This window comes from Pinus tabuliformis, chromosome 1_1 (genome assembly GCF_031772625.1).
Source record: "Pinus tabuliformis cultivar Carrire ecotype Pingquan chromosome 1_1, CPIR1, whole genome shotgun sequence".
Classification (NCBI taxonomy): Eukaryota; Viridiplantae; Streptophyta; class Pinopsida; order Pinales; family Pinaceae; genus Pinus; species Pinus tabuliformis.
Genome location: NC_142297.1, coordinates 336090063 through 336116943, shown reverse-complemented (window position 1 = coordinate 336116943; position 26881 = coordinate 336090063).

The window sequence follows — 26881 nt, the reverse complement described above, 5'->3', positions numbered from 1 at the left end:
TCAAATTCTTCAACAGCCCAGATGCCAAGGCCTTGTTTTTTTTTTTTGAATTTTACTGCAGACAATGCAGAGGAATTCAAAGTTACATAAAAGCCAGATTTTTCATTGATTCTAGAGGATTTTGTGTGTTTTTTTAGGATATTGAAAAAAAATCCATTTTAGTGTTAGTTTATTTTTAGAAATTTTCTATATTACTTTTTAATAGAATTTGTTTTTGTTGATTTCTTTAAAAAAAAAAAAGAACTCAAAATCAATACCAAATTAAAATTAAAAAAAAAAAAAAAAAAAAAAAAAAAAAAAATGATTTTTTATTTTGTTATTAAAAAAAAAATTGAATTTCATTCTTTTGTTTTTTTTATAAAAAAAATAAAAAAATTAAAAAAATCACAAAATTCATGCAGATTTGAAAATAAAAAAAATGGAACACTTGGAAACAAATTTTGAGGATCGATTTATCAAACATTTGGAGGATTCTATAAATGATGATTATCTTAGATATCGTTTTTGGGATTCAACTGCGTTAAGTAAGTCATTAACGTATGACCATTTCCATGAGAGGTAGTCGTAACTGACTAATTTCTCATGATTTTGAATTGTTCACTTAGCACTCATTGCATCGGGTGATGCTCACAGGGGTGAAGAAGTGGGATTGAAACTAGTGAAATGAATCACATAGCGTCAATCGTCACTTCCGGGGCTTGCACCCGGTAACCAGGAAGTGGGATTGAAACTACTGAAATGAATCACATAGCGTCAATCGTCACTTCCGGGGCTTGCACCCGGTAACCAGGACTTCCCGGGAGGTCACCCATCCCAGATCTCCTCTGGCTCAAGCGCACTTAACTGTGGAGTTTTCCCCACAATCAAGCCCACTTAGCTTGCTACCCCATTTGCAAAACCTTAGCAAGTATTGTGCCTCATGAACCATTCAAGTAGAGATCCCTTCACTCTTTTTGAATTTAAGTATTAGGGGTTTACGCAATGCATTATATTAGATATCGTTTTTAGGATTCAACTGCGTTAAGTAAGTCATTAACGTATTCCATTTCCATGAGAGGTAGTCGTAACTGACTAATTTCTCATGATTTTGAATTGTTCACTTAGCACTCATTGCATCGGGTGATGCTCACAGGGGTGAAGAAGTGGGATTGAAACTAGTGAAATGAATCACATAGCGTCAATCGTCACTTCCGGGGCTTGCACCCGGTAACCAGGACTTCCCGGGAGGTCACCCATCTCAGATCTCCTCTGGCTCAAGCGCGCTTAACTGTGGATTTTTCCCCACAATCAAGCCCACTTAGCTTGCTACCCCATTTGCAAAACCTTAGCAAGTATTGTGCCTCATGAACCATTCAAGTAGAGATCCCTTCAATCTTTTTGAATTTAAGTATTAGGGGTTTACGCAGTGATGATTATCTTGTTTCAATAGCTTCAAGTTGGCATAACATATTTATGTTGAATGCTTTTATATCACATACTAATATGCAGACCACAACAGATCTTTCTAATGCCAATCTTTTTGCCAAGCATATTTCATCTGACCCAAATAGGGAGTATTACTTTTCATGGTTATTTTAAGAATGGATTGATTTTAATATCATGATTAAGTCAATTTCAACACTTTGATTGTCCTTAATATGTTTTATTTGGTATGAAATTTTTGCGTAAGAATCATGAAGGAAATGGCCATTTCTTCTTGAACACACTTATGTTTTCTTTCTGCCAAGTTTTTTTACAGGTTATTGGATAATCAAGTGATCATAAGAAGATTACATTGTGACGACAATTGGTCTTCCAAAGACTACAATTCATGAAACTTCTAAAGACAAATCCAACTCCACAACCACTACCTTGCACCTCCGTTTTTGGAAGCAGATTTTGAATTGCACCAATTGTAAATCCATAAAGCATGACATTTCCATATCCATTTTCACAGCAAGAGTTCATCTTCATACACAATGCATTTCCTTACATCCATTTTTGGACGCTTGAAGGAGTTAATTCTTCACTGCACATATCATGACATTTTCCACTACACAACGATCCTTTTGCCTCATACTTCCTTTTGAATAAAACTCATTCCCTTTCCATGATTACATTGCCTTGTTTTCCTCGCCATGCTGATCCACACTACTTGTCTGTGAGTTCTTTCCATTTATAGTCTTACCAAATCTTTTTGTACAAACTCGCGTTAACTGATGTGGGATTCCTTAAGGCCCACCTTTCAACAAGTCTTGCCCCATCAACATCAGCACCTTATCTGGGAAATAGAATAGAGTTCCTTTTGAGTACCTAGAGGCTTGCATGCCTTAATGGCAAGTTCTCTCGCTGACGATCATGGGAATACATCAATGTCCCTTGATCTTCAGATCTTGCAAGTGGCTCGACCTCAACACATCCATTCGCACTTCGCAAGATGTACTCGGGTACCTTGGCACTCATTGACATCAATGGTGAGTTGCCTCGCATTGGTTAACGGCATACATCAATGGCCGGTAATCCAATGATTTCTATTCATGCTCGACATCGACACATTCTTTCGCATGATTAGAATTGTACCAAGAATTTTAGTAGCAGGTGAAGACTATACACTTTTTCACGACTCCCTCAGTAGTTACAGCAGCATGAATTCTAATATATGAGAGTACCACAGTTCCACTTTCAGCATTTATCTTTTCCATGATTCAGCATCAGCAGTTCAGATTCCTTCATTTCCCAGGATCTAGTAACAACAACATCAGTCACATTTTCCTGATCCAGCAGCAGCAACAGCAGCTACATTCCTCTTGCATAGTTCATCATTCTTGGGTAAGTAGAGGTATGTTGTTTTCTAATCTTTAATCATGCAATTCCTTATATGCTAACTTGAATATTTTGGAAAATTCCCTCACCATGCTACATTTCCTTTCATGAGCCATGTCAAGTTGCATGAGGACATGCAACCAATTCAGTTGAGGGGGGGGAGAACTATATTCACTTCCATGATTCCATTTCTTCACCACTATCACTCCATTTTTTCTCATTTACCATTCACCAACATTTATTTTCCAATGATACTTTGTTGCACTTTGCTTCATACGTAATATTGGCATGCTTCATTAATATTACAAAAAGGGCTTTCTTATGCACATTATGGTTTCCAGTGAGTGTTTACATTATTATTGGAGAAAAGAGAACAAAAAACGAAATGAATGTTGTTAACAAAAGAACCAACATTCTTTGTATTCATGGTTGTCACACAAGAACCAACCATAAGAAAATGTAAATTGTTACTCATGTCTTTCACATATCCTGGAAACATTTATTATTAAAAGACATCATCATGTAAAGCCAAAGTTCAAGATGCCAAATGTTCTTAAAGAGACCCATGCATGGTTGCATGAGGACATGCAACAAGTTCAGTTGGGGAGGATGTTGGGACTCAGAAATGTCATATGTTCATCCACCTTTTTCTTCACTATTCCTTACATCTCATCGTCCCATTAACCTTTTATCATATCATTTTCATACATACATTTGGGTTTCACCTTCCTATTTTCCATTTTATTCATTTTTGTATTACAAGTGAATTTATGATTAATTATTAGAAAATCTACATATTTTTATATATATCTCAAGAATATGTGAGTTTTGTGATGTGTAGGAAATATGTGAAGAATTAATTCCAAGAGACTTATCCATATCTCCTCCACCATATTAAGGAGATAATTATGCAAGCCTATTCCTAAGGAGAAAAGCATGGAGGATTTGGTTGGCATATCTTATCCAATTCCTAAGGAGAAAATCCCGGAGGATTTGGTTGGCATATCTTATCCAAGATATGTGAGAGATTTATGGAAGATTCAAAGGGATCATATTTTGTAATAATGGGAAAGTAGTTAAAAATGCTTGAGAGATTTGTGGGATCATATTTTGTAATAATGGGAAAGTAGAGAGATTAGTGGATGATCATTATGAGTTTGTTACTCATCCCATTGTATAAATAGGAGTACAATCTCCTCCATTTGTAATCTGGAAGTTTTTGTAATCTTAGAATTTTGAAATAAAGGATCATACTTCAATTTTTCTTCTACATCTGAGTCTCCATTGAAGTGGTGTACTTGTGGAGTTATGGAGGGCCCCCATGGCCTCACTTGCATGCTTATTTGTTTATAATTTACTTTATGTTTTTGTTTGATTTCAGCTTTCAAGTTTTATTAAATGTTCTAATCTTGGAAGGATCTTATTTGAAAGTGTTTTTGTAAAAGAACCATAAGATCTCATACAATGATTAGATCTAGGTTTACTTCATTTCTGCTTTTAAGTTCTAATTAGATGATCTGATTTTGGAAGAGATCTTGTAGAATATGTTCTTGTAAGAGAATCATAGATCTCAAACAATTGTTAGATGTAGGCTTGATTAGTTATTGAAAGAGATCTTAATGAATATGTTCCTGTAAGGGGACTTTAAGATCTTGGACAAATTAGGAATCTTTCTAGATCTATATATTTTAGATAAGCACTTCTAAGTTTACCTTCCCGGGTTGACATTAAATTGAACTCTAATTTGCATCCACATTTTAGACCACACAGCTATGAGTTGGCAGATTTTATTGGAGGATGAATTGTTTGAGGTGAGTCAACCACATGTTGCCATGTGGATCAACCAAAGGCTGCCACATGGCACCTCAGTGGCCACTAAAATTTGGTTAATGGAGGAGTGACAACCTCGGTGTTTTGAAGTTGTCACCTCCCACTAGCAACCAAGGTCAAACACGAATCATACTTTGTTGTTTCTTGTTATACCATTGGAATAAAACGTATTTAAGTTTTACAATGACGCATTTCTTGGGTGGGTCGGGCTAAGGCCTAGGCGCTGGCCTCCCCAACACCATGGGACCATGGGTGGGGGGAAAAGGGCTAGGCCCTATCATGGTCCACATGATAAGCTCGTGGCCTGTAACAAACAAACCATAGTTGATGGGTGCATGACTGTAGCAGGAGAAAACGGAGATGGGGGTCATCTGTAAGGGACCAACCTTGAACCATATGGCTAATTCTGAAGACCATGGTGTTAAGGGGTAAGGGGGCTAGTTCCAGATCATATAGACCTCTATGTGACCACAATCGCGTGGAAAAGGAGCCACAACAAACGCGTTAAGGATCGAGGGGCCAACCCTAGGTCGTATTGATCTTCCGTGAAAGCACAGATGTGAAAGATAAAGGGGCCAGGCCTAAGTGGGCCAAAAAATTGTCATATGCAACCATAGAAGCAAGGTGTGTGCTAGTATCATGCGCTAGATAGAACCCCTTAACTACAACACTTTATTTGGTTGTATGGTCATTGTGTGACGAGGATTTTCAAGACTGGGGCTTAAGGGCACCCTTAACGGTCCTACAATTTCACCCATCGAGAATGAATTGTGCCAGGCTTAGCACGTGGTTTCTGCGTTTGGAGCAAATGAGCTAGGTTTTGGCCAAATTGTAGGATGGCTAGCTGCAGAACTTGGGAAAATAGAGAAAGAGGCATAAATTTTTTAGATTTTCATCTTTTTGTGAGCACAAAGAGGCTAGATAGTAATTTTCTGATAGCTCTAAAGCCATTAGAGTTGTTATTGAAGCCATTTGAGCACTATAACACGATGTAATCACTATGTTTATAAGCATAATAAAAGAGGCACAACCATTGGAAGATGGACCAGGAGATGTATCCCAGGAGGGGTGAACTCCTTCATCGTTTTGTTGTGTTGTGTTTTCTCTTATGGTGACGTTGTCTGCTATTTTCTGCAAAAAATGAACTTTTAATTCATGTTTATGTGTTTATAAATTTGATATAAGAGGCTTAAAACTCTAATTTAATCACTTGCAATTTATCAATATCTTCAAGTAGTTTTGTATATAGATCACTTGAGATTTGAACTCATGAATTTTGCATAATCCTTAAAGGCATCGACCATTGCAGTTGGATGTCTTGTAAAATATGACACAATCACCCTTTCCTCTATGTGTGCAGGTAACAAGTGACCATCCGGGAGTTTCTTTCTGCATGCATGTACAATCCTTAGATGTGATTAATTAAATGATAGATTGTACACATCCATTGCCGAATCCTGATCAAGGAGGACAACCTCTCCTTGTTCACTCAGGACTGGTTCTGATTTTGGAGGTGGTGGAGACTATGGTGCTACCTTGGATGTTCTGGGAATGAGGTCGGTATCCTGATCCTGTGGCTCCTGTTCCAACTCCATGTATATGGTTTGGACAGTGCATTGAGTAATCCCAATTTGAAATACTTCACAATTGTATCCTAGAACCATGCAGTGCATAGTTGGAGCTAGTCACTAGAAGCCTCTGTGTAATTCCAGGAGCAAAGGGAGAGCCTTGAGATCTAGAAATGCACATTGCATGCTAGGAAGAGCTAGATCCAGGCCAAGGAAACCCAAATCTTCCGAAGGAAAATATGAAAGTGAGTAGATATGAATGTTTTTGTGATGGTTCATGTAGATATGAGTGAATATTGATGCATGGAATCAAAACAAATGCAAGAATCAGTCAAACAGAAAAACAGTGAAGCTTGTGGAGAGAATCATTGCAACAATGACCATTAGTGAAAAAGATGGGTTATGCATACAACACCTAGGAAAGGCAATGAAAAACTTAAAACAACACTTATACAAGATAAAACAAACCAAAACACCAACTTTCATTCAACAAAATAGGTAAAACAGTGCCCTCACAAGCCAAACAAACAAAAGTGAAAAAAAATTCAACAAAAGACAAGAAAAGAAAAACTTTCCCATAAAAGTTGTGCCCATTGTACCAAAAGTTCCTAGATGGCTTGGGAATGCTGGAGATCCAAGATCGAATGATAATGCACTATCGTAGTGCCCATTAAATAGATTTAGTGATTTTAGGGATTATGACATGAAGGCCAAAAATCTAGTGAAAAACAACACATGGTGACAGTTTCTAAAAATAGCTCAAGTGTAACTTTGAATGTTAAAGATAGATCCCTATTTTTTAGAGTTTTGTTTTCGATTTTTTTCTCTTTTCTTCTTTGGGAAAGGTTTCCATGCATGCATGGTGAAATTCTGTAGTTCTGGGGAGATCCAAAAAACTTATCGGCACATGCATCAAACAACAAATGAAGAAATGATTTTATGCAATTCTTGGGCTAAGTGGTTCTTGCTACCTCATGCACTATGTAGTTTCCTAGCTGATGGCAAGAGGAGAGTTGGGTCTACAAAATTATAGAGCCGAAGCTCATTGCTGGGTTGAACTACACATTTCCTGAGAACAAGGTAGGTTTCCCTCTAGGATTACGCAGATTTCCAAGGGAGTGATAGAATTGGTTTGCAACCAAGTCACAGGGTCAGCTTATGGTTAGACAACAGAACAGGTAGACAAACACAAGTTGTAAAGAAAAATAAGAAACTCAATGACAACATAAGTACCTGAGTAGTGTAAGATAAGCTACTGAGATTTTAGTAAGGAGGATCTAAAACAAATCTTAGGAAATATTTTGGAGGGTGGTTGTAGCCACTACAACATCACGGTAGAATATATTGTTTGCATCAGAAAACTTTCCTACTTGTCCCTACCGCATCAATTCCCTTAGTTATTTTGAGTATCAATCCCATTGACTCAAAATTCCCACTGTTATTTTGGTAAATATGCCTTCAAATAGGGTCAGTCATTTTCGTTTGGAGGCAAGAAATAGATGGAGTGGCTTTTACAGATTCAAAGTGATTGAGAACTACAAACAATTCTTGTTAGCAACAATTTCTAATTTCATTCAAGTGTTAGCAACAATTGCTAATTGTCAACCACTTGTTCGTGTACCTTGTGTGTCCTATTCGATTGATCATTCATCCCTTGGAACATGTATTACATGATTGTTTCACACATATCCTTCATGGTTTGTTTGATAGATTTGATGGGCCACATTCTCCCTTTCAATGTGCACTTTATATGGTTTTTTCTTGTTCCCTGTTATTTAAGATTATACTATGGCTAGTGCACTTGTTCCTGTTAGGTTTTCTTATTAATCTTGTTGGTATTTTTTGTATAAGGATGAATGTCGAATTGAAGAAGTTTTAGGGTTGTTCTATGGGTTTTTTTTTTGGCTGGAAGATTTTCTCTTTAGGGTTTTTTTGTGTCCATATTCTACCTTAACTATGGAAAATCTGGCACCCAAGAGTATGTCTTCATGTGTTGGCTTCCCAGGCTACTATTTCTTCTAACTGTAGTATTTTCCAACTCTTATTTGGAGTTGATCTGAATTTTTTGCTTGATATTATTTCCCTATGGGCTACCATCATGCTTTTTCAGATTACCTTATTTCACTAGGATTTCACTAATCTTCAAGTATTTGCTACAACAATGACCAATAAGTATTTATCATCTTATTTTCATGAATTTTGAATGGTTTTCAAGATTCTTTCACTTTTAGGGCTTCCTATGAGGGCCCACTTGAAACAATTTGTTCTGGAGAATTTCTTGGCACAAGATTTTTTATGTTATTTAGTTAATATGTGAGATTAATGGATGGTGGAATTTTCCATAAGGGCCACTGAACTAAGGTATCAGGATCACCTTTATAATAGGGTTTTAAACCCTTCTTGGCCCCTTTTGTGGGTTTTCTTGAAGACTCATGGACACTTCATCTGTTGGACTAGATGGATTGTTCTTATGGTACACATATGGTTGTGTTCTTCAAAGATTGGAATATATTGGTTTTAGATGGTGATTTTCTTATTATTCACTCCACCTTATTTGGAGACATCCTTCATATATTCAAAGGGTTGGTAATTTTGTTTTAGATATTGTATTTTGTGATGTGAGTCCTACTCAACTATTTAAAATGATTCATATTTGTGCTAACAAGCCTATGTTGCTTGTTTGCAAAGGGTCACTAATCTCAACTCTTTTGATGTATTTTCTACTCACAGGTCTATAGGGTCATGGGCTGTCCTTTTTTTTCTATATTATTCAAGTGTAGAAAGGGATTTGGCTTAAAATATATATTAGCCAACTCTTTATTCTATAGTTTGTAGGTGGTTGGGATGAACCTAGATTAATGGGCATGTTAACCCTCTTAGGGAGGGAACTCCACCTTACAGTGGGTAAAAATATTGTACAAATACATTATTTGATAAGGAAATAAGGGTTCCCTTATGCCAAATTCTTTAGTTGCATGTGTTGTTTCTCTTGTTTATGATATTCTCTTCTCTTTATGTGTTCTGTGTTTTTCATTGATTTAGGGTGTGTTGTTGGTTCTATTTGATCCTTGTTTATCTTTCGTGATCTCACCAGTTAGTGAAATTTTCTTCCTAGGGAATTATGATAGGCAACACACCTTAATTAGCATATATAGTTCAACTGTGTTGGAGTTTCTACAAACTAGCCACTGAGAATCGACCAGCTTGTCAGCCATCGTGTTCTGAAATTCATTTTTCCTTAGCATTAGTAGGTGCATAAATGTTACCAAGGTTGAACATTCAACTTTGTAATGGGTTTGTTCCCCACCCCACAACTGAATCAAGGATGGTAGACACTAAAGCAAGAATCTTCCTCTTGGTGTCCATATGACTAGAAATAATATGAAGAAAGTGGAAATAATATTTAGGACCACATGAAGTAAAAATACAGTTAACTTCTGTAAACAAAAAAATCTAAACTAGGGATGAAATTTCTAATGTTATGAACTATTAATTTTACATTGGAGTTCATACCTACTTGACATTAATGAGGTCATTATTAGTGTGGATTCGTAGTGATGTAGTCCATATTCTCTTACCTTGTGAGGTTTTGTTGAAGTTATGCCTTTAAGCCTATAAATTTATATGCACTATTCCATATTGGGAGCCTTTGGCCATTTCAAATATTCACCATTTGTTGAAACCGCAGGCTTACTAGTATTTGACACTATTGTAGTGACCACTTTCTTGCTTTAAGAGTTCTACTTCTTTGAGGTGATATGAACCCACACTTTTTATTACCTTGAGAGACCTTTTGAGTTGGTGCAGAGGAGTAGAAGTAATAGAGCAGTCAGGGAATTAGGTCTAACCATAATGGGGCAATCCTGAATTTTATGGCCAAGACTTTGGAACCTAAAATAGAGATTATGGAGGTTGATGTACCTCATTGGATGATTAATAAATTTGTCCCCAACGCTACTTTAGAGAAATTCCTTAAAATATTTTGACGGATAGCACCCTAATAGGCACATAAATTCTATCTAGAAAGACTTGAAACTGCATAGGCAAGTTGGGTCATTCAACCCACTATGAACAACAAAGTTGGGCAGATTATCTGGTCAATAAACTCTCATATATGAAGATAACACCACTAAGGTGATTTTAGAAATCCATAGGGCATGGGACATGTTATCACCCTATAATTAACCTCTAGGTTGAGAAAAGGATCATACGGGCAACCACAAACCACTTTTAGGCTAAGGTCCAGCACCCCTAGCCTTAGAGAGGGTTCTCTCACTATCTCGTGCTACCAATCACCTAGGGGACTGATCGGATATGGGTTTTAGGCTAGCTATGATTATCAAAAAATGATTTTTAGTTTGATTTTTGGAAGGTGGGTGCAGAGGGAAAGAACTACTTTGGATCAAAATTACAAATCAATGAATAAGGGATGTAATGCAATTTTCAACAAAGCTAATATAGGAAGACTTAGTCACAACTAATCAAATTTCATTGTAGTGGAAGGATGAGTGGGTTACAAGAAAAAGTGATAAACTGAGCATCAAACCATAGATGAAAGATTTTCCATAGAATAAATGTAACACATATGATCAACTAAACTTAAAAAGAGAAATAACATGAATTCTGAAATAAAAAAAAAAATTCAAGTTGACCATAGAGAACTTATACAATATGAAACTATACACATCTGAAAATAAAATACATATGATTCACAAAGGTAAAACAAACCAATAAGCATGACATAAGTATCCATGTCCAAATAACAATAAATTTCTTCTATTCATTTATAAAAAAAATGCATGTATACAAAATAGCCTTAGCCTCACACTTTAGACGAAACCAAAACATTTTTTCATGTCTTGTTCTCCTTCAGTACAATAAGGAATTCAAAATTACCACTAGCTGGTCAAATTCACTACATGGAAACTAAAAAGACTAGATACAATGTATATGCAAAGGAGATTGAGGCTATCCCAAATTAGAAACATCATGATTTAAAACATAAAGAAATATTTAGAACATCGTGTCTAGAAAATCATAATGTAGCTTATCCACACCTATCCAATCACTAACATACTTCTTGAGTGTCCCAAAATAACAATATGAAAAAATAGGCCTCACTGATATAGTTGCACACCAGTGTGAAATGGGTTTTCAACTTAGCATGGTTTCAAGGTGTACTTGACAAATATGAGCTAATGGGTATGCTTGAAATGTATTTTTGCTAGTGCACAACCCCTCAGATACCCTCTTTAGCTTTTGCAGACCTTCGAAATGATTGCTTACCATTTGCGCAACACTTTTGCAACAAAAAAAATATTTTGAAGTTGTATTAGCAGCTCCTATGCCAAACTGATTGTTGTGATCAGCCAAACGTCTCATTCATCATTATAGAACCTAAAAAATTTGCAATGAACCAAAATCTCCACATTTTCAAATCAAATTTAAAAACCATTTCAGAATTTTGTCAACAACAAATTATGGAAAATGGGTCTCCAAGTGACATTTCTAATTCCCAAACTATAACAGTTGTGCACATATGGAGAAAGAGTTTCGTTATTTTACATATTCTTGATAAAAACCTCTTTTATTTTTGAAATATTGACTTCCTTATATTATAAAAATGTGCCATAAAACAATGAGTGAAACATGAGGAAAATGTAGATTTTTGTTCTTTTGAAACATAGGCCTTTGTAGAAAAGGATGGGCATTTTTGTTCCTTGTCACGTCCTTGAAAAAACCTCTTTCAGGTTTTCAAAATTTATTTTCATTTGGTCAAAAAACTCTTTCTAAAAGGATGGTTAAAACATATAGTTTTATAGTGAATTCGTAGCAGAGTTTGGTAGACCTCCATGGTTGATATGGTTGCAGATGGTTTTGTGCAAGGTTGAGTGTGTATATGTGTTTGAGATGATCTGATGATGATGTAGCACCCTCTGACTGCTACCATCCATGCTTGAAGACCTCCATAATGGTTGTTCCCAGTTTGGACATAGGCTATGCAGCAACCTATTTCCTTCTGAGTTTTCAAACACTAGCTTTCAATTCACAACTTCTTTGAGCGCAGGTTGCAATGAGGTGGGAATGAGTAGAAATTTAAAAAAAAATTGAATTTAGTGCCTCCATATGCCTTGTTTCATGTCATAATGATGAACTCTTTAGTGGAGGAAGAGTGAGGTGACATGAGGATGTCATTTACTAATGAGACTAATTATGAGAAGTGGAGACCGCTAGTAGACTTATGATGAATGAAAACCCCATGAAATGAGCCCTTGAGCCCTCAATAATTCCTTTACTTCCATGATTATGAATTCCAATTGATGACATCATCACCTTCTCATGAATTTTAGACTTGAGACTTTCACGAAATTCTACCTTAGATTCAAAAACCTCTTTATATGATGAACCTTTAAAATGGGGATGACATCCTATGACACACACAAACCTTTCATACAGAAACCCTTAGACTATGAAACCTTGTGACTCATAGGCTAAATTTTATAAACATACCTCCATAATGTAATAGTAAGCTAAAAAAACGTTATGATTCCTAGACTATCGGACCCTAACATTAGCTCTGATGGGGATGGAAAACTCCTAGTGAGGTGCTAAGAAGACTGCAAACTAGTAGCCTAAGCATTAGCAAATGTTGACAAACACATCAATACTAAACCTCAACTGACTAAAACTAATTAAAGGGATGAAAAATTCAAAGAAAATATTAAATTTGACAACACATCACCAAAGACATAGGGCCTTCTCCTCGAGTGTCAATCGTTGATGATAGCTTTCTAGACCTGCAAATTTGAACAATAATACTAAATTGTCGAAAGAAATTGTTGGAAGCTAGAACACTACTAAAAAATATTCTCAAACCATTGAGCTTATTCATACTACTATCTACACTAACTACCAAATAACCTTCTCACTCAAGTGATAGATATTTTCCAATGAAGCCGAGAAAGGAGATGGCTATTTATGGAAATTATCCTCACACCCTTTGTAAGAAGACCAAAAGATGTAAATGTTGGCAACTTAACATGAAAATTGAGTCCAAAACCTATGCTAATGAACAAAACACACTCCACCTTTTCTGATGCTTCCAACAAACTAACCAAAGGATCTTTAAAAACATGAAGGCTTGCCTCTTGTTGATCATCAAAAGGAGAAGAATAAAAAATATTGCTAACTATTGGTTGTTCTTATTCTATGTCATCAGTTTCAAGACCACTCTCAAAAATAAATTGCAGTAGTTTGTTTATCATCCTCATTATTAATAGCAAGGAGAGAATTTGTATATTCATGAACAGATTGAAAAAGGAAAGGCACATCGTATACATCAACAACATTTAAATTTAACCCTTCATGTGATTCTATTTGAAGTGTGTCATATATCGGGTTGTTGCCTTCTCGTAACTCTATGATATGTGATGTTTGAGTGTCTAAAGTTTCTACGCTTGCTACTTTAGAAAACTGATTCAGATCAATTTTTTCTTGAATGAAAGATTCAAGAAATGAGCAATATGAAGAGACATATGGATGACTTTCCTCGTACCTTTGATGACAAAAATATCAACAAGACTACTGCAAATGTTCTTCAAACTCAGAGGATGGAACATGATTTTCATATGTAAGCATTGGTTCTTCATTATAACTGAGATGATTGTTCTCCTATTCTTATGAAATGTCTAAAGGTTTCTTAATGTCATCAACAAGTTCAGGAGAAAGCACATCATTGAAATGCAGATTTATTTCATTTTCATCCAGGGGAGAAATAACTACTTGTTGAGAATTTTCTTGAGTGTCATGGGAGTCATCTTCTACATATTCTTCCTGGTGAAAAGGGTTCTCAAGAAAGGCCTTTATAATATCATCATCAATAAATTGATCATCTTCATAAAAGCTTTCCAAATGCTCAATAAACATTTCAAAATTTGTACAACAATATTTCACTAGCAATAAGGAAGGATGACATTGTTTATACCTCTCATAAAATACAACACGAAAATATCTAAGAGAATACAAGCAACCATTTGGTGAGCTTTCATACCATGATTGTGAATTTCCCTCCAATGATACCATGAAAATCTTCATCAGGCAGTCCTCATGAAATTGAACCTTAAGTCTATGTACATGCATGTGAAATTTCACCAAATGAAGAGCAACATCATCTCCTACCTGATCTTTGAATTTTGACAAAAAAATTGCCAATCTACATGAGGCATGTGGTTTGGAAAACCTGGAATGTGATCTTGTTTTAAAGGAGTAGACCTTACAGATATAGAAATAATATTCATCCAACAAAGTTGCTAAGTTAATAGTTTAGCCTTCATATGTCTCATGATTGTCCTCCATAAACAACCAAATCTAAAAATTTGATAATCTTTCCAAGAGAAGATGAAAGCTTTTGTTCCCTCACAATGGTTTCAATATTTTATCACCCTATAATTAACCTATAGGATGAAAAAAGTATCACATGGGCAACCAAAGAAAACTTTTAGGCCAAGGTGCAACCCCCCTAGCCTTGGATAGGGCTCTCTCATTGTCCTGTGCTACCAATCACCTAAGGGACTGATACGATCTGGGTTTTAGGCTTGTTATGCTAATAAAAAATGATTTTTGTTTTGCTTTTTGGACAGTGTGTGTAGAGGGAAAGAATTAATTTAGATCTGAGTTACATATCCGAATGAATAAGGGATTGTTGTAGTGGCTACAACCACCCTCCAAATTTTTTCCTAACCTTCATTTTGGAGCCTCACTACTAAATTCCCTGCAGCTTCTCATGCACTGACTAGGTACCTGTGATTTCATTGAGTTTTGTCTTTCACTTTATAGCTTGTGTTTGATTACTTGCTTTGTTATCAAACCACGGCTAGACTCATCACTTGGTTGCAACTCGGTTCTTGCACTACCTTGATGATCTGCACAATCCTAGAGCAAAACTTTCCTTTCTCTCAAGAAATGAGTAGTTCAACAAGCAAGTGAGATTCAACTCTAGAATTGCATAGAACCAGCCGCTAGCTTGCCTTCAGTTGGGAAACTACACAGAGAATGAAAGGAATTGAGAGCCACTCGGCCCAAGAATTGCGTAGAAGAATTCCCTCAGCTGTTGCCCGATGCATGTGCCCGTGAGTTGTCAGTTCTCCGAGTAACTACTCAATTTCTCCATGCAGGCATGGAAGCCTTTCCTGGAAAAAGAAAAAAAACATCCTTAAAAAATAGGGATATAGTTTTAGCAGTCGGAATTACACTAAAGCTATTTTTAGAAACTATCGCCATGTGCCTCTTTTTCCTAGATTTTTTGCCTTCACATCATAAACCCTAAAATGACCAAATCTACTTAATGGATGCTACCATAGCTCATTCTCACATTTGATCTTGGAGCTCTAGAATTCCCAAGGCATCTAGGAACCTTCGGCACCGTCTTCACATATTTTCTAGATAAGTATTACTTTTCTTGATTTTTGATGATTTTTCCATTGCTTTTCTTTTCTTGGCTTATGAAAGTGTTGTTTTACCCATTTTGATGAATGATTTTTGGTGTTTTGATTTGTGTTAGCTTGTAGAAGTGTTATTTTAAGTTTTTCATTGCCTTTCGTAAGTGTCACATGCGTAACCCATTTTTTGCACTCATGGTCATCATTGCGATCACTGTCTCCATAGGCTTTGTTGTTCTTCTTTTTTACTAATTCCTGCAGTTGTTTTGATTGCATGCATTATCATTCACTCATATCTACACCTCCTTCTCTTATATGTTCAGATCCACCCATTTACAAGTTTCCCTTTGGTACATCTGAGCTTCCTTGGCCTAGATCTAGATCTTCCTGGCATGCACTACTCATTTATGGATCTCAAGGCTCTGCCTTGAATCCAAGAATTGCGCAGAGGATTTTAGTGACTGGAAACAACTATGCATTGTGTAGTTCTAGTAGCCAATCCCGAATTTTTCCCACTGGGATTATGGAATGTGCAGTCCCAGCCAGCATCAAATCCAGACTAAATTATGTATTACACAATTCCAGTTACCAGCCAATCACACTGGACCATCCATTGCACAATTCCAGTCATTAGTCACCTCCCAGTAGTAGTTGGGACTACGCAATGTGCGAATAAAACTGATAGTCATTCCCTCCGAGAGTCAAAATTGTGCAATCTTTCACAGAAGTCACCTAGTTTGTTGCTTGGTCTGTCTTGAAGTGATTTCAAATTTTATCTAAGATTTGCATTCCATGAGTGTCTTCTCTGTCTCGTGGTACATCAGTGGATTGAGCATATTTTAGCAGTTTAGGTAACATGGATTCTAAGGGTGATCGATCAAAGTACACAGTTGAGAGAATTAATGGAGATGTAGTTGAACATGTGTCAATGAACTTGCTAGCCTATGCAAACACACAATTATTCATAGAGAAGGACATGAAGAAAACATGGCAAGAAATCAAGGACATCTTTGCAGGAAACTTCAAGCAATATTTATAGGGTCGATAGGTATATGTCAACTTCCACAAATCAGGCTTGTACAAGGTTGCATGTAGGTACCCCTCTTTACCATGTGCAGATATCATTCACTAGATTATCTCACATATAGATCCAGACATGATGACTTTGAAAAGTGTCAGTTGAACACTGTTTGCAACCTTCTGGGAGGAAAACAATCATCAAATGTATCACTTGACATAGCTAGTGAACCACATGGATGCACTTTTCTATACCCACAATAGAAATATGAACATGAGAGACATCTCTAAGCATATAATAAAAGAGTCATCAAAGTTCAAGACAACACCAATGAGGTTTAGAAGATGAAGTTACTCAGAAATTCCTAGCAACTCTTGATCATGTTTTCATGTCCCTTGTATGGTCAATAGAGTACAGAGACCTTTCCGTAGAGTCGGATAGATGTGTTGGATCAACTCGAAAATGAAGGAAGGTCATCCAACTTGTTGGATATGTTGGATCTTTAGTTGGAAGTTCATGTTTCTAATTCTTGAAATCCACCCAAGGATGAGTAAGTGAGATTCTCTATGTCCGCATACCTGATTGATGCAATCTGTGGCTAGCATCAGTTTCCTAGCATGGGTTGGACATGAGCACCATCAGATAATTTTGTGAACATTTATTGCAAGTTTATTTCTAAGTGTAGCTACTGAGGATTCATGGCGAGGCTATCTGACCATTTCATCACCCTGGTTTACAAGATGATTTTTTAGTAGGATCCACCTTGAATGTCCCAAGTAGCAATGGAGACATTTCTTAACATTGCAGATTAATATGCCTCACCCGGTGGAACCTTCATCAAGTTGTTTGGTGGAGAGAAGCCTTTGCATGTGCTACTAAGGTTTTCCACAGACAAGTTGGTCATGTAATAGGTTTCATATCATATCTCCACAGGGTTATCAACAGGATTGCAGAAGAGGAAGAAGGCATAGTGACCTGCTCTTCCTTTGTAGATTGCATTGTATGAGATCCGAAGCTTGAAGGATGTCGATACTGAGGTCAAGGACTTAGAAAAGTTTGATTTCATCACCAAGGACTACAATCCGTATGATCCACACTACATATGAAAGAACCACTGTGCGAAATTTTATTATCTGTGGATGCACGGGGCATGTCATTGGGCAGAGGAAGATCCTTGGAGGTATGTTACAAATCCTCTAGGCTCAATGAACCAGTCAGCATGGCTATAGAATGGAAATCCTCTCTATAGGTAGCAACACCATAGGAAGGATAAACAACAAGAGGAATGACCATCAAACTGACACAAGACAAATTCAAGAGGAAGATTGTCAAATACCTAGAGGTTGAGAAAAGCTGCAAGTTGAGATAAGATCCTCTCATTGAGAGAGTATCTTTGTAAGTGGAGGAAAAGAGGCAACAATTCATAAAGATAGTAGAAGATAGAAAGAGAGAGAAGAAAAGGTTGGAGGATGCAGAGAGGAAGTTGAATGAAATTGAGAAGAAGTTGAAAGAATAGCGTAACTAAGTAGGAGACAGAGGGAAGAGATGCAGAAACAAGAATAGGAAGAAGGGAAAGGCATAATGATAGAGAAAATTGTGCCTATACATGTTAACGAGTCAGAGCAGCTAACAAATGAAGAAGAGGGCAAGCAGGTGCAAGTTCGGGAACTTTCTCACCAAATTACTCATATGGTTGAAGCAACAAAAATGGAGTTGGAACAAGAGCCACATGACCAAGAAAGTGACCTCCTATTGAGAACATACGAGGTCGCACCACAATCTCCACCACCTCAAAAATCAGAACCAATCCTGAGCAAGAAATGATAGGTTGTTCTCCTTGATGATGATCTGGTGATGGATGTGTACAATCTTTCATTTAATGAGTCAAAACAAAGGATTATATAGGCGTGAAGAAATAATCTCTGAGAGGATCCCTCATCACCTAAACATATAGAGGAAAGCGTGATTTTTCCAGATGTTAGAAGACATCCAACTTCCTTGGCTGATGCCTCTAAGGATTATGTAGAAGCAACGAGTTCAACTGTGAAGTTCTTGTTAGTAGAGAATGATCGAATTGAAAAGCAGTTGTGAGAGGCCAGGCAGAGGAAAAAACAATCCATAGGATCCGCTATGGTAGATATGAGGAAATAAATACTTGCTAAAGTATAAGCTCTTGAGACCACCATACGAAAACTGTATGGTAGATTTGGTGCCACACACAAGGTAGTTTTCCATATGTATGGCTTTTAGCAGTAGTGTGCAAATATTGTCCAAACTCTTAAAGGCATACACGTTGCTATTCCACATGTAAAGGAATCAAGAATGAGGTACAAGGGAGCCTTGCTTTACTTTCACAAGATAATGAAGACACAGGCAAAGATAGACAAAACATGAATTCAAATGTTGATTCGAAACTATGAGAAGCTCCCTCGACTCATCACTAGCATTGAGGCTTCCTACGTAGGGTTGTTCAAGTGTTTGGACATCATAGTGAAGAAACACAAGATCCCTTCAATCCGATGCCTCACTCAAGCCATGGAGAAGAACCAAATCCTGCATGAGATCGACAAGCACATGGAGCATTTGATGCGAGGGACCAACAATGACACCTTGCAAGTGAGAGCAGACAACATGAAAAAGTAAATTGGTAGTCTAGCCACACTCAATGAAATACTGCACATGCTCCAAGATGAGTCGGACAAAGATTCCAGAACCATATAATCGAAAGCCATGGAGGCAAGAGTACATTTCTTGAGAGACGTCACCAAATAGTACAAGGACACAATAGCATAGTACTAAGCTTGGTATTATTTCATCACTGGAAACCATCAAGAGGATGTTGCCAAGTTTCTATTTCCCCAAGCTTCTGAGTGATGGTGTTTGTCTTTGTAGGCTAACTTGAGCCTATTTTGTCCCACTTGGGTATATCTGGAAATTGTATTATTATTTGTAAATATATGCAAGTGAAATTCCAAGTGTCATTAGTGGAATGTGAATAGTCACTATGTAATGTAAAGAGTTATGAGGATGGTTAAAGAGTCAAAGGGGAATGTCAAGGATCATCCCACCCTTTTCTATATAGAGAGCATCATAAATCATAGTATGGGCATTTGGGGGCCAAGATTTTGGCTAGGCATTGCTTAGAGAATTCTTTGAGAGTATTGTGATGAGCCTTGGCTTCTCCATAGTGCAAACTGAGTACACTTCCTTGAAGGATCAGGTGGTGTTGACTCTAATGTTCCACTACTGGGGCTAGTGGTTGGCAATGGTGTATGTATGGATGGAAATTTCACTTAATAATATAATTGTGAAAACATGTTTTCATGCATACATTGTTATCATGGTTGGACTATTCTGGTTTCTTTCGAAATGAATGTTATTTAACCTATGCATTTGTGTATGAACTATTTTGTATGCAGTTGTATGAATCTTTTTGCAGACATGTTGTTAGATTAACCCATCACTTTGATTTGTAGACTATTCTTCTTCCATCTTGTGATGTCAATCCACTCGTGTTTTCCTTTCAGGTTACGTACTAATATAGACTTCTAAGGGACACACTTCCTTTTCTTCTCTATGTGTTATAACCGCCATGCATCTCACTTGACTCGGTGCAAGGTCACACACTTTCTTCCAACCAAAGATATGATGCTTACGTCTATGTGCTTCCATGGTCAAGGCACTACATTACCACCCACTATTAGGACTCCTACTCCAAATAGTCTAAGGTCTAGTTGGGACTTCTTACCAGGGAGATCCCCTTGACATGTTGGCCGGTCAAGAAATGTTAACATTTCTGGTACTAGAAGGAGGGCCAGATGACAAGCTATGTCATCAAAGTCTGTTTTGAATCTCTGCACATCATTCATGACTTACATTGCAATCTCAACTCCGACATGCTTTTTGCATGCATATGATTTCACATTTCCATAGGATGTCATTGATTACTTGTCACAAATCAAGTACAGAGATGAAGGAGAAATAACCTTGTTAAGACGTGTATTTTCCTTCTTATTCTTTTGTGGGAGGAATGAAGTCCCCTCATATGAAATTTCCTCTGGGTCATTTGCTTACACGTTCGAAGGGAATGTTGAGAAATGGTGTCGCACATTGCCCGCAACCTCTAGTCAATCTTTTAATCACATGATCAGAGAGTTAGGAACTTCTTTCTTTTGTTTTAAACACAAAGACCCGAATAATAATATTATGCAATTAAGGAAATCACCCAATGAATCTATTGCACCATTTTTGGATCGCTTCCAAGATATTTCTTTTTAATTCCCTAAAGACAAAATTGACTGGAAAGTTCTCAAATTAAGGTTTCTGTATCTTGTTCACATATCATAGAATCCTCATGAGTTAGAATCATTCGAACCCCTTCAAGCATACCTCGGTGTTAGAGCTTCCAAATCTAAGATAGAAAAAGTCATTTTCAAAGGTGACCTTACATCCTCCTCCCATCAAATAGATATAGCTCCACAAGAGGAGGTGGGAGAAGTTGCGAACTAATCTGTTGAACTATCAACTCCTCCCACCCCACCTACTGTGGATATCTATGTAGATTTGGACTACAAACGTATTGGTTGTCATGTGAACTCGTTTTCTCAACCTTCGTCCTCTCATTCTGTTGATCCTTCGTATTTTGGTGTCCTGCATTCATCCATTCTAGACTCCACATGTGATGTTCACAAGGATCAAGTTGTGGATGGAGTTGGTGATGAGCAGCCAACCTACGTTGTCATTTTTTATGAGTATGTGTGGGAATATAAAGAAGAACCTTTGAAGAATAATGACCTCCTTCTGTCTGCACCTCGTCCGATCTATCCTGACATTTTCTATGATTTTGTTATTTCTCGTTTTCATTGTGAAAATTCATAGTTGGATGTTTCTACTTCTGATCATTCATAAGACACACATGATGTTAGTCTATCATTTTATTGTAGATAGGACAAATATTTCTTTTCGAATCCACTCAATATTTCATATTTCATTTCGAAAAATTCACAGGGTGAAATTTTTTTTTTCTTATCAACCCCTCTCTATGATTTGTCAGATCATGAGGATGTCGATGTACATCTCAAATTTTCAGATTATGGATGTCATGATCTATTTGCTCATTCATTTGATCATGATTCTAATTCACTTGCTGTTGACATTTCCAAGCCACTAGCCTTTGATGATCTACCTAGTGGCGAAGTTGAAACCCCTCAAGTTGTTGAGTCACTTCAGTCTGAGTTGGTGGTTATGTTAGGTTCTTGTAGCCTTGAGGTTAGTTCCACTTCTGATCAGAAATCTATTGAAACACCCTAGGCTCATCATTGCTCTCTTGTGCACATTGAAAATTAACCTGATCTACAGATTTCACGTCCTCCATCATAATCACATGATCTTATTGTTCATGCATTGGCGGACTCATACATAGCAAGTCATGTTGTGAAACAACATTTTTCTTCTTTCTGCATGTTTTCTCTTCTGTCAAGATCGAAAGAGTGTAGATGCTTTTCATCTACACATAGTGTGATACAACACCATGATACACCTCTAGAGTGCATTTCATGCAATTTTACTTGTTTCTTTTCTGTGGACATATTTAAACTTCGAGTGTATTGTTTTTCATTGTTTTATCTTTCTTTCTTGCTAGTTTGACTGAATATCTTTCTTAACAACCATGCCTTCACCTACATGGGCCAACCAACACACCATTGGCTACATTGGAAATATCACTTCACGTGAGTAGGCCCATGCACTGCTTAGCTTAGGAGTAGGAGTAATGTTTGATTTCTTGTTTTATTTGGTTTCATGTTTCCTTTTTCTTATTTCCTTTTCTTTCATGTTACTTATTTCCTTTTCTTTCTTTTTTTATTTGTTTTCTACCCATAGGATTAGCATTCAAATGAAACTATATTTGGATTATTGAGATAAGATGGGTGAAACATAAGAGGACTTGTATAGCTGAAAACATTTGATTATCTACCTATTCCCTTTCCTTATTAAGATCTTGTGTTCTTTCAGTCAATGATACCCTCATGGAAAATACATTCTTTTTAGAGTGAGTCTTGGTGAAAACACAATGCTTGTGCTTTTAACTAGTACCACCTACTCTATTCAGTTTTTCTATATCCATTTAACCCTTGTCAAGCCATTCAAGTAGAGCAAGGTGAGGGGGAAAGCCTTAACAGGTATGTGAGAGGTACATATATCATCTTATCTCAAGGGATAACCTCTTTTGCTCTGAATAAGTCGGGATCCCTTTTCCTCCTCATGAAATAGATAAGTGCTTATGAATAGTTCTTTGAAAAATGAATAAAATAAAGGTGAAATAAAAGAAAGGCTACCTATGCAAGGAGGTGAAGCAAGTAACTCTGTCGGGGTACTTTCCAGGATCATTGGAAGTGGAGAAATGCTTGTGTTCCTGAAGTAACTCTATCAGGGTACTATCCAGGCCTGATGGAAACACATCAACACCAAAGATGAAACTTAAAATCTGACATTTATACTACTTTTGCATCAATATACCTCTCATCTCCAATCGAAATAACTCAGTTGACTTGGTTTGGTATGTGTGTTGACCGATCAAGAGAACGATAGGGACTACATCTTTAACTTAAGCTAGTGAAGAAGCCATGACGATAAAAGAATTGAACAATACTTACAGAGGAGTTAGACTTGCTTTACATGATACAAGGTCCATACAAAGAGCTAGAGTTATATGAGTGTGTCACCAATGTTGTAGCGCCTACAACCACCCTTTAAAATTTTTCCTAGGCTTCATTTTGGATCCTCCCTACTAAATTCCCAATAGCTTATCTTGCACTGACCAGGTACTGACGCTGTCATTGAGTTTTATCTTTCGTGTTACATATTTTCTTTGCTTACTTGCTTTGTTTTCTAACCACAAGATGATCTTGTTAGTTGGTTGCAACCCAGTTCTTGCATTGCCTTGATGATCTTTGCAATCCTAGAGGGAAACATGCCTTGCTCTTAGGAAATGCAAATATCAACCCAGCAGTGAGCTTTAGCGCCAGAATTGCGTAGACCCAGTTGGTAGTTTGTCTTTAGTTGGGAAACTATGCAGAGCATGAGAGGCAGCCAGAGCCACTCAAGCCAAGTAATTCATAGAAGAATTCCTGTAGCTTCTGCCCGATGCATGTGCCCGTGAGTTGCCAGTTCTCCCTGGAATTGTGCAATTTCTCTTTGTATGCATGGCAGCCTTTCCCAAACAAGAAAAAAATAAAAAAGAAAACAATAATGCCTAAAAAATATGTATCTACATTTAACAATTGGAGTTACACTAAAGCTATTTTTAGAAACTACCGCCATGTGTCACTTTTTCCTAGATTTTTGGCCTTCACGTCATAAACCCTAAAACGACTAGATCTACTTAATGGACATTTCCATATCTCATTCTCACATTCAATCTTCGAACTCTGGCATTGTTGAGGCATTTCCAAAACTTTAGCACAATCTTCGTAGCCTTTCTAGGTAAGTCTTGCTTACTTTTTTTGGTTAGTTTTTCTGTTCCTTTTGTTTCCCTGGCTTGTGAGTGCATTGTTTTACAAATTTTAATAAATGAGCACTAGAATTTTGATTTGTTTTATCTTGTCGAAGTGTTGTTTTAAGTTTTGCATTGCATTTCCTAAGTGTCGAATGCATAACCCAGTTTTTCCACTAATGATCGTCATTGCAGCGACCGTCTTCATAAGTGTTAGACAAAATATTGTCACCATGACTATTTGCAGTCAGTATGGGTCTATCATCATTCATACTGTCCTCCTTAGCAAGTCTCAAACCTTAGCTCTTCATGTCAAGCTTTAAAAATGAGAAAAAGACTTTGAAAATCAATAAAGCTCTGGTTCCGCACTTTCTCTTACTATTACCTGCGGTCCCACACCCCTTGTTCATGTTACCTGTGGACCTGCCCGCTCTATCTCTAAAGGAGTGGGTACGGACCCCTGTGAAAGTCAAAAAGGTGCAATTTTATTCTTAAAAACTCACTTTGGGTTAATTCTGGATGCTTCTAGAAGGAATTTTGACGTGGATGGTTCGCTCCTAGGTGGTTCATGCATCCCCAAACTAAAGGAGCTAATCCCTTGATGAGAGGAGCTTATCCCTTTGAAGTAGGGCTTTATCCCTTTGAAGTTGCACCTAGTAACTTCCCTCCATTGCACTATAAATTGAGGCATTGGGCTGGTTGCTGGGGAGGTTGGAAGCTGAACATTTTTTAGGGTAAATGCTAGTGGAATTGAGACTTCCTAGTTAAGCTTGAGAGGAGAGATTACATACCTTTTGGCTTCATTGGGAAGAGAGTGAAACTTGTCAAAGTAGAGGAGACTTCTTGCTGGGCCCTGGGAGGAGCTTGTACAACATCAAGGCATTCAGGTTGTAAAGTTCTTCTCTGATTAAAGTTAATACAATCAGATTCATGTTTCTCAACAAATTGTTTTATATGGTTTGTTTCATGAATTCCTTGATCATCATGATAAATATGCTTTTTTATATTGGCTTTTCAGGTGCTATTTAATGTGTGTGCTTGTTTGTGTTTGCAGATTCTTCACAAGGGAGCTCATTGGGATCAACAGAGCGTGGCTTCCACAAACTTGCACTGGACCCGAGGTAGGCCTAAAACACTTGTTTGCCTTTATTTATAAATTGCATATTTAGAGAAAGATAGGATTTGTTTGGTTTGCTTGTCGCTAGATATCCTTAGATACTAGGTAGGTCGGTCTTGTCCGCAGGAACGACTTATCCGGCCGACAAAATGGCTACTCCACTGGGGACTTGACTTTTTTATTTTTCCTTTGCTTTTACTTTGACTTGAGAAATTGTGTCTTTGTTTCTAGTTTTTGGCTTGAAGTGTGTGGGATTGGGTAGGTTTAGTAGATCTTTAATTATTTTTTGTTTTTCGTCCTTTTGGAAGAGGACCGCACCCTCTGCTTCTAACATAGTGCGGACTTATCCGCACTTTTGCTTTACACATAGAGCAGTACCACACCTGGGCAAACTGGGGGCCTGTGGACCCTGTCAAAATTTCGAAAAACTTGAAATTTTCTCTTTCAGTCAGCTTAGGTTTTGTTTATATGTTTTTAGCCTCTGCTTAGATCTACACGTGACTTGTCAGGAACTTTTCTTAGGTTAATTCCATTGGCATTAGGGTTTTAGGTGAAATTCCTAAAAGTTTTGTGTTCCAGGCTTGATTTTCATTTGCTCTTGTAGTAGCTTAGAGCTTAGAAGCCTTAGAAACCTCAAATCACCTTGGTTTTTGTTGGCCTTCTTATGAGTCTAACCGTTTTGCAAAATCTGCCTTTATTGAGGAATCCATCTTGTTTTTTCTCTTTGCGAAACTTCGAAAGCACTTGTGTTGAAAGTTTTGGATTTCATTTTTAGAAAAGAAAACAAAAGCTGGTTGTTTTTTGACTGATTTGTGATTCTGGTCAAATTAGTCCTTAGTTTTCTCATAACTAAGTAAAACATCCTTGAAAAGAAATCTTGTAAGCTTTTACTTCAAATAGGTTTTTAAAATTTATAGATCTCAAGATTAGATTTTTCAATAGTTTTGAGTGTTTTATAAAAATAAAAATAAAATCTCTTTTGAAAATGTTTGTTTTAGTAGTATTTGAGTGTTTGGAAAGAAAGGGAAATTTTCATGAGCATAACTAGTTGTCTCGGTTTTGAGTGTATTGGAAAAGACAAAATGCTCTTCTTTTTATTTTGTTTGTTAAGGAAAGATTTGTTTTTACAAGCATTTGCATTCTCAACTCTTTCTTAGCTAGAAATTCATTGAAGGGAAAGGATTGTTTTTCATCTTAAGTGCATTTTTTAGTGATTTGGAGTCGAGTCTTCACACCATAAGTTTCATCTCCGCACCTCTTGACTTAAAGAAAAAACAATAAAAATAATGCTTAAAGTAAAATCTATCTAGTAATGTTTTTATTTCTAGGGCTCTTTATCACCAACATAGCTTAGGCTAGTATCTTGGAGTAGGGAGTAATTAACTCTCCAAGATAGTAAAACAAACAAGTAGCTGTATCTTGCGGTAGGAGATAAATTCCAATTGTTGCATCTATGCTCTGGGAAAGCTCCTCTTAAAGGAGAAGCACGAGATCATATCTGAACCAGTGTGGGAATCAATCCTTCCTCATTGGGAACGATAGAAGATATTCATGTATTAAAAACGGTAAACCTCGGATTGACCATTGTCAAAGAGCCTGGGGTCACTTGTTGGTAAA